The sequence below is a fragment of the Sciurus vulgaris genome, assembly GCF_902686455.1.
Source record: "Sciurus vulgaris genome assembly, chromosome: 1".
Classification (NCBI taxonomy): domain Eukaryota; kingdom Metazoa; phylum Chordata; class Mammalia; order Rodentia; family Sciuridae; genus Sciurus; species Sciurus vulgaris.
The window spans coordinates 99,893,382-99,906,088 of record NC_136461.1 but is presented as its reverse complement, the minus strand read 5'-3'; the positions used below and the strand labels follow the sequence as shown (position 1 = coordinate 99,906,088).

At 38.0% G+C, this 12,707-nt stretch overlaps 1 long non-coding RNA gene across 1 annotated transcript; it reads right to left on the bottom strand.

The window, feature by feature from the left end:
- Window positions 1-29: 29 nt before the first annotated feature.
- LOC306641293 lies at window positions 30-4,683 on the bottom strand. Its single transcript, XR_013758112.1, has 2 exons — window positions 2,924-4,683; window positions 30-2,893 (listed from the first exon to the last, which is right to left on the bottom strand). It is a non-coding gene; the product is annotated as an uncharacterized lncRNA (long non-coding RNA).
- Window positions 4,684-12,707: the final 8,024 nt, after the last annotated feature.

Below are 12,707 nucleotides of genomic sequence, written 5' to 3'. Positions count from 1 at the left end.
ATATCAGTTTGAGCTGTTTTTTTTTCCCCCCAAAGCAGTATGAAATTTAGGACTGTTTTATTTAGCTGTTGTACCTTATGAAGTTCTTCTAATACACTTTTTTATAATATCAGTTTGTTACAAAGACCAACCAAGTGTTCTGTCCGCTTTTACCTTGATATACTTTGATTTCACACTTCTGCCTCAGTGTATGGCTCATTCTTGGTCTCCTTACTGGTTCCTTCTCCCTAATTTCTTAATATATAAGTGCTCTAGGTTTCATTCCTTCGATTTGCTTCTCTGGTTCTGTCCTCTTTCTTGGTAATCTCACTCAGTTTCATGACTTAAAACACTATAGTTGACAACCAACAGATTTTCTTTACTTTGAAACATGTGTCTTGGATTCCAGACTTGTATAGCCAACTGCTTATTTAAATCTCTATTAGATGTTTAAATAAACATCTCAAACTTTTGACCAAAATGGAAATTGGGTTCATTACCCAAACCATCTTCACCCACAATTTTCCCTATTTTAGTTGATTACAATATCCTACCAATTTCTAAAGCCAAAAAACCTGTCATACTTGACTCCTTTCTCACACCCTGCCTTCATTTTGGGTTGGTTCTGCTTTCAAAATACTCCAAATCTGACCACTTTTCATCTTCAGTGCTCTGGGCCCTGGAATGGATTATTAGTAGCCTCTTAAGCCCTTTCCCTTTTTTCTTTCCTGGCAGTCTTGTCTCAGTACAACCACGGGTGATCCTTTTAAAACAAGTCATTCTTCATTACATGCCAGTGACAACTCCTGTCACATGGGGTAAAAGCCACCATGATGAGGGCTGGAGGTCCAATGGGAGCAAATTGAATTGAAGTACAGCTCTTTGAACATCCTTTATATGCAATTGCAGTCTTATGTCCTGTTTCTGATAAGGTAGAGAAAGCAATATTTCCTCAAAAATTAGGAATGAACTGAGATTTGAAAGGAGAGCAGAATTTAAATAGTGAAGGGATAAGAGATAGGAGTAGAAGAACTTTCCCATCAGCAGGAATCTGCAAACCCAACGGTTCTAAGGCAGGAGAGAGTATATCCTATGTGAAGAGTAAAAGAATACCAGTGTAGCTGAATGCTGAGTGAGTGATCAGGGTTGTGAAACCTGGAAGGATAGGTTTAATTCCCAAAGAATAGCTTGAGCCAGTTGATCTTCATTCCTTTGAAAGCAGTTTGGTTTTACTACCCAGATACAATATTTTCTCTTTATAATTTAAGTACCTTGTTAGATTCTTGTTTTTCTGCTCAGATATTTATAGAACACTTATCTTCCTACAGTTCCAAACTTTGATTGAGTTCCTTCCTCAACACCGAATCTTTTCAACTGCCTACACAGGCCTTTCTTCAGCTCAGAAGTTTCTGTGGGTATCATTGCTTCAGATCCATTTATTATGGACTCTGGGAAAAGAAATTGTCCACTTGTCATGTCTCATCTCAATTTTTTATTCTCCATTGTCTAAAACTAACATCACTCTAATAGCATTCCATTTTTAATTTCCTCCATTGTTAATTTTGTTCCCTCTACTGTATGTTTGGTATCATTGTATTCTTTCCTTATTGGTGTACATTTGTGGGGTTTATTTTCCACTCTGATTTATCTAAGGCTCCCAGGCTTTTTTGGTTCAGGGTACTTTTAGTGTCTCAGACATTTATTCATGGTACCATTAAGTGAAAACAACTTATTAAATGTTTGTGTTTGTTTTTTAGTATTGCATGACACATTAACAACATCGCAGCTTAAAACAGCACTCATTATTTCTTAGGTCAGAAGTCCAAGTGGGCCTGGTTGGGTTCTCTGAAGTCTCACAAAGCCAAAATTAATGTGTCAACCAGGCTGGCCCTTTATCTGGAGGCTCTACTTTCATTCTCATTCTGATTGTTGACAGAATATAATTCTCTATGGTTGTAGGCCTGTAGTTCTCATTTTCTCTCAAGTGGTGTTTGGGGAACATTTCAACTCTATCCTGAAACTTCAAAGTCAGCAGTGGTACATCCATTTCCACACTTCAGATCCCTCTGATTACAGCCACCAACTATAGAAAATGGGAGATTTTTAAGGGGTTATATCATCACATTCGGCCCACCCCAATGATCTCTTGGTTGTACAATTTAACATAACAAAAGTGATATCAGGTTATAGGCCTCATCCACAAAAGGATTATGGGTGAGGATTATTCTTAGAATTCTGCCTTCTGTGTGTCCTAATATAGTAACCATTTGAAGAAATAACAAATTGAAGAAAAATACTTCATCTTTAAGAAGTAATACCTCAGTATTTAAATGGTATGACAATTGGGCACTGTACAACTTAGACTTCAGATGCTTCTGCCCTTAATTTCTGTTACATATTAATTGGAATACAGTGCTTGCTTTTTATCCCAGCAGTTTCCAAAAACATGAGTCTCAATTTGAGGTATAGCATGATATGCTAAAGTTTTAAACTACTTAAACTAATAGTTAATGCAAAATCAAACAGCTACTACCGCTCTCAAAAAATTAGGACAATGTACTGCATGTGTTAGTCATCTTTCTGTCACTATAACAAATACCCGAGTCAATCAGTTTATAAGGATTTGGGGGATTAAGCTCACAATTTTAGAGATTTCAACCCATGTTTGGTTAGCACAATTGCTCTTGAGCCTGTGGCAAGGCAGCATGTCATGGTGGGGAGTGCATAGTGGAATTGATCTTACTTCATGGCTTGGGTCCTTTGCAAGGGTATACTGCCAGTGATCCAAAGGCCTCCCAATAGGCTCCAGCTTCTACAGTTTCCACCACCTTACAATATTGCCACATTGGAGACCAAACTTTTACCCCATGGACTTATGGAGGACCCTTAATATTCAAGCTATATAGTATTACATCTCTGTAAGTTTGTCTTGGTGACTGGGTACTCTGTACAGTTTGTGAGCTACAGCTCTATGCAACTTAATATAATTCCTGTAAAGAACTGTTGTAGTTCATGATGTTCTTGCAAGAGGGATCAATCAACTCAGAGACATGTTGTTAGGCACTTTATCTCCTAGGATCCAAAAAGGACTTGGACTGTCGCAGCTATTTTGCCATTAGAAGGGGAGTCAGCATGAATATGAAACTAATAGCATGGAAGAGGGCAAGGCCAGTAGAATCACAAATAACAGATCTAGAATTGTGAGTGAAGTGGTAATGACTCCCATATCTGCCACTGGATTTTTTAGTTACTCAAGATCAACATTATACTGTATTAGGAATACAATACTACAAAAGAGATTAAGGAAAAAAGAACATAGGCAAATAATTATGGAAAATGAGAGTGGTGGAAAGAAAAATAAAATCTGGGCAAAGGACCAGTGACAGGTTGTAATTTTATTATTATTTTTTGTGTGTGGTGCTGGGGATCGAACCCAGGCCTTGTTCATGCAAGGCAAACACTCTACCGACTGAGCTATCTCCCAAGCCCCAACAGGTTGTAATTTTAGACAAGTAGAGAAAACTCTGAAGAGATGACATTTGAATTAAGACCTAATGGTGGGTGATGTGTACAAGGTTGTTGGGGAAGAGCATTGCAAGCAGAAGGAACACTTTAGTTTATGACTGTTGGAGAAAGGCATTTTCCTTGTTTCAATAACATAATGAAGGCCATTGTAATAGTAAGCAAAAGGAAATGTAATGAGATAAATTTTGAAAGGTAGGCAGGTTATTATAGGGCTTTATAGGTAATAGCATTTGGATTTTATTATAATTGTGATGAGAAGCCATTGGAGGATTTTAAGTAGAAGAGTTACATAAGCTGATTTATGTGTTTAAAATAAAACCAAAATGAAAATAAAACAAACTAGAATAATCATTCACTTTTTTCCACTTTTTGGTACTTTGCCTATACTAATTCATTAATTTTATTGATAGGGAAGTGAAGGCAACTGATCCAAGGTCATTGTCTGCTATGAGGTAAATGGATAAGTAAGCTAAAAGTGAGTCAATCAGGAGGCCATTTCAGTGGTTGAGGTGAAAGAAGATGACTTGAACCCAAGTGGCAGCTTTGAGAGTGGTGAAAAATTTATTTTTTGAACTTACTGGACTTAACAGTCATACTAGATGTGTGGGTAAAGAGACAAAAGAATTAAGCATGATTAATAGATATGATAACTTGAGGCATTGGATGAGTAGTAGTACCATTAAGAGAAGACTGAAGAGAAACTGGTTTACAGGGAATAGTGAATTTAACTTTGGACAGTGGGTATTTGAAATATTTATTGAACACATAAGTAGTGATGTTTGGTAGGTAATTGAATATAAGGATCTGAACCTCAGGGGAAAAACTGGGACAGCATTCTGCATAGGTGAAGTCTTATCAGTAAGAAGATATCATTTGAAGTCATAGAACTAGGTAATATCACCCAGAGAGATTAAAGAAGATAAAAAAAAATGTGGGCTCCTCTTTGGATATATTTAAAGTTTGGAAAAAGAACAATTGAAATGTTTTTCAAAGACTGGCAGGTGATAACTTCCATTTGAGTTGTATTTGTAGATTCTTGGAATAGTGCCTGACAAGTGACTAATAAGCATTCTATCAGTGTTTATTAAATAAAGTTAATGTAACTAAAACTATAATAGACATATTGCATTCATTTTCCATTTTCTTTCATTTTCTTACCTCTTTGTCTACTTTTTATTTTTCTGCTCATTTCTTGTTAAGACTTTGCAAATAATAAAACTAATCAAGCACCAATGTTTCTTCTGATATTACATTTCATGATACTGAAATGGGGCTTGAATCCTTTATAAGATTCTCCACAATACATGTTCCTGGTCTCAAACTTCAACCCTCTCAATCTGAAATTTACACTAATTAGAATTGATTGTTTCTCTTTCTTTTCCTTTTTTTGTTTGTTTTTGTTTTTGTACTGGGAATTGAACCCAGGGGCATGCTATTACTGAACAATACCCTCAGTCCATTCTAAAAATTTTGAGGCAGTCTCACTAAGTTGTTGAGGCTGGTCTTTAACTTGTGATCCCCTGCTTCAGCCTCCTGAATCACTGGGATTAGAGGTGTGCACCACCATACCAAGACCTAAAGTTGCTTTTGTCAAGGTCTTCACTATCCATTATATTGCTAAATCTAATGCTCAATTATTTGTCCTGACTGGTCAATATTTGACACCTTTGATCATTCTGTCCTTATTTAAATTTATTCTTCACTCTGTTTCCAGGACACATTCTGTTTTCCTAATACTTCATTGACTTTTCTCGATCTCTACCTATTTTCTCTCTTCTCAGATTCTCTTAACATTGGAGTTATTTAAAGCTCAATCCTTTTATACCTTTTATTTTACATCTATATTCATGTGATGGTCTCATCTGGTTCTTGAGGATCAAAATATCCATTTCTTTCTGGACTCTGAACTTATGTATTTAGTTGCCTCTGTGATATTTCCACTTGGGATTCTAATGGATATTTCAGAATAATCATGCCCCAATTTTATTATAATTCATACCCCAATTTTATTATTTATTCTATTTGGTTATACGTGATGTAGAGTACATTTTGACTTCTTTATACAAACATGGAGTGCATCTTATTCTAATCGAGATCCCAGTCTTCTTCTTGTACATGATACAGACCACTCTGGAAAGCAGAAAACTTGGAATGGAACCACCATTTAACCCAGTTATCCCACTCTTTGGTATATACCCACAAGACTTAAAAACAGCCTACCCAAAATTTGCCTCAGTTGAGGTCTTCCCTATTTCTATTAATGGCAAATCCAGTCGTCTATTTATTAAAATGGAAATATTTGGAGTTACCCTAGAGTTTTCTCTTTGTTTTATGCTCTACAGAAAGTCTTTTAGGAGATTCTCTTGATTTATAGTCATATTATACCTGGAAGCTAACCACTGCTCACTAACTCTACTGTGATTATCTTACTTTCTCATCTGGGTTTCTGAAATAACTACCTTTCAACTTCCGCCAGTATTCTCCTACAACTTGTCATCAGCACAATAGCCAAATGATGTTATTAAAATGTAAATTAGGAAGAAGGGCAAAACCCAAAAGAAAAATAGAGAAAACAAATGAGCAGGAAATTCACCATAAAAGTGAGTTGGGAATACACCTATAGTCCCAGTGACCTGGGAGGCTGAGGCAGAAGGATTGCATCAGCCACTAGAAGGGCAGCCTAAGCACTTAGAAACTTAGTAAGACCCTGTCTCCAAAAAGTAAAAAGGACTGTGGGAATGCAGCTCAGTGGTAAAGTACCCCTAGGCTCAATCCCCAGTACCAAAAATAGGTATAAAATTACATTTGGAAAGTTTTAAAATTCATTCAAAATTAGAAGTATGCAAATTCAGATCTTTCAGATACCATTTCTCATTTATCATTGAAAAAAATGAAAATACACTAATATATTCAGTAAGGCTGTTAAAAAATAGGTACATTCATGCAGTGCTGATGGAATACAAAAGTTTATTGTTTTAAATTGCAAACTAGTAGAAAAAACCTAAATGTTCACCCATGGCACACTGGTTGAATGAACTATGGTATATCAGGTTGAATGAACTATGGTATATCACACAATGGAATGCTAAATAACTGGGATATGATGAGGAATAGCTATATAAACTGATTTGGAGTGATTTCCAAGATAGTGTAACAAATAACAAGAAAAAGCAAAACAGAAGAATAAAACATGCTACCCTTTATATAAAAAAGTAGGAATATAAGAAAAGACAAGGGTTGGGTATGTGACTCAATGGTAGAGCTCTTGCCTAGCATGCATCAGGCCCTGGGTTCAATCTGAAGAAGAAGGAGGAGGAGGAAGGGAAGGGAAGGGAAGGGGAGTGGAGAGGAGAGGAGAGAAAGAAAAGAAAAAATACATAGTATTTTTAAAATACTTCAAAGGAAGTATAGGAAGGGTAAAAACAATGATACTGGTTACATAAAGTGAAAATGTTAGCGAAGATGAAGTGGAGTAACATCTTTGATTATATCTTTTTCTGTAGCTCTGAGTCCTAGAAGAACCATTTTAGGGTCTCACATACTACTGTAGTCAAGGGCCCATGTGTTAAGGGCTTCACTAGCTTCATACTATTGGAAAGTGGTGGAAACTTTTAAGAGGTGGGACTTGGAAGTGTTTTGCACTTGGAAGGGAGAACAGGACCCATCCCCTCCTCTTCCTTCCTCAGCTATGAGTTGCCTGCCTTCACTCCACCACTCAGCCCTCATCACATGTGCTGCCTCACCATGGGTCCAAAGTGACAGGGCCAAATGCCCAGCCGGGTTTGCTCCAGGTGCCCAGGCTGCCCACATGGCCACAGACAACACCACTGCAGACACCACCACCATCCAGAGGTCTTCCCTAGGGGTTGGGGCGCTGCTGACTATGAGGTCTCTGCCACGGATACCAGAGGTCTTTTCCCCAGGCGCCACTGCAGCGGGCACCACTACCATGGCCCAGAGGTTTTCTCTTGGGACACAGCTGCTTCTGATGCCGTGGCCGCAGGTACCCAGTGATCTTTTTTCTGGGCACTGCTATGCTGTTGACACTGTCACAGTCACCATCCCCTGGAGGTCTGCTGCCCTTAAGGCTGCCTTGGACACCCTGCTGCCATCTACACTGCTGTTGCCACTGCTGCTACTGCTGACATGTCTGTCATCAAAGCTGCTACTGTTCCCTGGAGGTCACCTGTAGGTCTCCTCTCTGGGTACTGTTGCATCGGCAGCTACAGCAACCACCACCACCACTGCTGCTGCAGTCCCCCCACCTGCTGCCAATGCTACCAATGTCTGCAGCTGCTGCAGACCCCTTGCATGCTGCCACCAACTCCTGCTACTACCACTGCCTAGAGGTCCACTGCCAGGGAGACTCCAGGTTTGGTTGCATGTGGCCAGAGCCTGGGGTTTGTTTAGGGTGCTGGTGGGTTTGCCACTGCCATTTTGGGGCAGCTGCCCCTGTCTGGGGACACCGGCCAGGACCTGGAGGTTCAGTGTCAGGGTGTCTACAGGTCTGGATGCAACTGGAGCCCTCCTCCTGGGAGTGTGGGTTGACACCATCTAGTTACTGTCTCTCAGGATTGCTCATGCCTGGTGTTCTCTCTCCAAATTCCAGTGGCATTGAGATCTTGGGGCTGCAATGTGGCTGAACCCAGCGTATCTGAGGCCCAGAATGGCAAGATAGTGAGTGAGTGGGTCTTCCACGGTCTGTCTGGGCCAGGCAATCTTGTGGGAAGTCAGAGACAGGACTGAGAAGATTTTAGACACTGGCAGAGACAACTGTTCAATTTTCCACCAAGACTTATTTTATTTTTTCCCTCCTCTGGTATCTCTCTCCACCATATTTGGAGCAGGGTGTGTTTTGTGCATCAGTTTGTTGAAGACAGTGGTATATGCATAGTTTTGCAGTTCTGCTGTATATTTTGTATATTCTTGTATTTTTTTTTTCTTTATATGTATTCTTCCTCTGGCTTTTCTATTGTCTTAGATTCCCTTTCTACTTTTTATCCACCTAACAGCAATCTCTGTTGGTTCCTCTTCCACTCTTCCTGTGGACTTTTCCTATGGCTTCTCTCTTTCTCACTCTTGAACACCATGTCCTACGCTGTTTCTGTTCTTTCTTTGTTCATTATTTTGAGATTGTAAATCTGGCAAATTTTCTGTTTTTATTCTGGACAGTGATTGAACTCATCGTTGCTGTTTATAGTGAGAGGGCACTGGACACCTTGCTGGAGCTATTAGATTTGAGATGGTATATTGTTTGCACTGGTGTTGTTGATATTGGTCTGCTGCTTAAAGGTGGGATACAGGAAATCTTCAGTGACAATATAGGTCTACATGGTAGAATCTGTATTGCCTTAGATCCATACAACTAAATGGAAAAACACAAAAGCAACATGAAAAAAACAAGAGAATGAAATGCCACAAACAAACCAAGATGCCCCAATGAGAGAAGTCAGTGACAACACAATAGAAAAAAATGTACAAGAAGGAGTTTAGAATGTACATAGTTAATATGATCTGTGAAGTAAAGAATGGTATAAAGAATGAAATCAAAGAAAAAATATAGGAATTGAGAGATCGCTTCAATAAAGAGTAAGAGATGTGGAGGAAAAAAAAAAAAAAAAACCTCAAGCGGAAATTCTCAAAATGAAGGCATCAATAAAGCAAATTATAAATTCAATGGAAAGCATCACCAACAGACTAGACAATTTGGAAGGCAGGACCTTAGGCAATGAAGACAAAATATTTAATGTTGAAAATAAATTTGACCACACAATGAATATGGTACAAAACCGTGAACAGAACTGCCAAGTATTATGGGATAACATGAAGAGACCAAATTTAAGAGTTATCAGGATAAAAGAAGGAGCCAAGATACAAACCAAAGGCATGCACAATCTTTTAAATGACATATCAGAAAATTTCACAAATCTAAAAAATGAAATGGAAAATCAAATACAGGAAGCTTACAGGACCCCAAATGTTCAAAATTACAGCAGACCTGCACCAAGATGCATTATAATGAAACATGGCTAAAATACAGAATACGGATAAAATCTTAAAGGCTGTAAGAGAAAAAAGAGGAAATTACGTATAGGGGAAAACCAATTCAGAACTCAACTGATTTCTCAACCTAGACCCTCAAAGCTAAGAGGCCATGAACAACATATTTCAAGCTCTGAGAGAAAATGGATGACAAACAAGAATTTTATATCCAGCAAAATAAAGTTTCAGATTTCAAGATAATATAAAAACCTTCCATGATAAACAAGTTAAAATAATTCACAATTAGAAAGTCTGCACTACAGAACATTCTCAACAAAATATTCCATGAGGATGAAGTGAAAAAAGAAGAAGAAGAAGAAGAAGAAAACCAACAAAGGGAGGACCTACACTAAAGGAATAGTCAAAAGAGAAACTAAATCAAATTAAAAGCCAGAAATGAACCAAAATGACTGGGAATACAAGTCATATCTCAGTAATAAGTAATAACCTTGAATATTAATGGACTAAACTCATCAATCAGAAGACATAGACTTTCAGATTTGATTAAAAAACAAGATCTAACAATGCACTATCTCCAAGAGACTCACCTTGTAGGCAAAGACAGCCACAGACTGAAGGTAAAAGGACGGGAAAAAACATCACTCATATGGATTATGTAAACAAGCAGCAGTTTTCATCCGCATATCAGATAAAGTGGACTTCAAGTCAGAGTTAACCAGAAAAGACAAAGAAGTTCACTTCTATCTACTAAAGCAGTTAAACAGTAGCAGTAGCAGGACATAATGATGATAAATATTTTTTATGCCCCAAACAATGGAGCATCCATGTACATCAAACAAACCCTTCTCAATTTCAAGAATCAGATAGACCACAACATAATAATACTGGGTGACTTCAATGCACCTCTATCACTACTGGACAGATGTTTTAAAAGAACTAAATAAATAAACTATAGAATTAAATAATACAATCAATAATTTAGACTTAACAGATATATAAAAAATATTTCATCCATCAATGAGTGAATATGCTTTTTTCTCAGCAGCACATGTGTTGGGGGTCATGCCATGTGGGCTGCGTAGGGATGGCGCCTGGCAGGGCGGTCAGCCGGAGGTTGCTTTGATCACATCAACAGTGAGGAGGTTAATTAACATAAGCACACTCAGGTGATTTATCATTGGCCGTATTCAATTAAGTCCATGCACACAACGCATGCACAGGTGTTCCCGAGTGCTCCTGCTCGTGCCTGCTTGTTTTGACCTTTGCCGTGATAGAGCAGCTGGCTCCTCGCCTGATCTCAACTGGTGTGGCCCCACCCTCTGCCTCCTGGAGGGAATATAAGTGGGCAGTAGGCGGAAGGCAATTAGCAGCAGTAAGCAGCAGCAGCTAAGGGAGAGAAGCAGCAGCTAGGAGAAGCAGCAGCTAGCAGAGAAAAGCAGCAGCCAGCAGAGAACGGCAGAAGCTAGCAGAGAAGAGAAGCAGCTAGCAGTAAGAAGCAGTAGGCAGTGGCAGAAGGCAGATTGTAGAGCAGAGAACTGAGAACACACCTCTAGGTTGCACCCTTTAGTTCACAGGATGCAGAACGCACCTCTAAGAAGAAGCAGCAGAATTCTAAGAAGAAATAGATCTCTGATAAGCGTAGCAAGCCTGTATTTCTCTAAAACTTCCTCTAAGCAAAGTTTCTCTTCCTCTAAGAAAAGCCTATCTTTCAAAGTCTCTCTTCCTCTATAAATTAGTGAATATAGGAAAAGTAGTTTATTTTCAGTCTACCTCCGATAAATACCCACACAATTGTTGCCGCGAGTGGTGACACACATGAATCCTTCTCTAAAGTAGACCATATCTTATGCCACAAAGCAACTTTTAGTAAATACAAAAAAGTCGAGATAATACCCTGCATTCTATCAGACCACGATGGACTGAAATTAGAAGTCAATAAAATAAAAATAGAAGCTACTCTAAAACATGGAGACTAAAAAATACACTATTGAATGATGAATGGATACAAGAAGAAATCAAGAATGAAAGAGGAAAAATACTTACAGGTAAATGAGAATATCAATACAACACACCAAAGTCTGGGACACTATGAAGGCAGTATGAAGAGGAAAGTTCTTTGCATTGAGCTCATTTATTAAAAGAATAAAAAGTCAACAAATAAATGACCTAACATTACATTTCAAAGTCCTAGAAAAAGAACAAATCAACACCAAAAACAGTAGAAGACAAGAAATAATTAAAATCAGAGCTTTGAAAGTAATGAAATTGAAACAAAAGAAACAATTGAAAAAAATTGACAAAAGTGAGTTGATTCTTTGAAAAAAATCAATAAAATTGATAACCCCCTAGCCACACTAACAAAGAGAAAAAGAGAGAAAACCCAAATTACTAAAATATGTGATGAAAAAGGAAATATCACAGCAGACACAACTTAAATACAGAAGATAATTAAAAAATATTTTGAAAATGTGTACTCTAATAGAAAACATTGAAGACATTGACAAATTTCTAGAGACACATGACCTACCTACACTGAATCAGGAGGTCATACATGATTTAAACAGAACAATTTCAAACAATGAAATATAAAACTCCATTAAAAGACTACCAATTAAGAAAAACTCAGGACTGGACGGATTCTCAGCAGAGTTCTACAAGAACTTCAAAGAAGAATTAGCACCAATATTCCTCAAATTATTCCATGAAGTAGAAAAGGAAGGAACCCTTCCAAACTCATTCTATGAGGCTAATATCGCCCTGAAACCAAGACCAGGAGAAGATGCATCAAGGAAAGAAAACTTCAGACCAAAATCCCTGATGAACATAGATGCAAAAATTATTAATAAAATTCTGCCAACTTGCATACAAAAACATATTAAAAGGATAGTGCACCATGATCAAGTGAGGTTCATCCCAGGGATGTAGGGTTGGTTCAATAAATGGAAATCAATAAATGTAATTCATCATATCAATAGACTTAAAAACAAGAATCATATGATCATCTCAATAGATGCAGAAAAAAAATTCACAAAATACAACACTCTACAGGTTCAAAACACTGGAAAAACTAGGGATAGCTGGAACCTACCTTAACATCACAAAAGCCATACATGTTAAACCAATGGCCAACATAATTCTAAGTGGAGAAAAATGGAAAACATTCCTTTTAAAAACTGGAACAAGACAGGGATGCCCTCTTT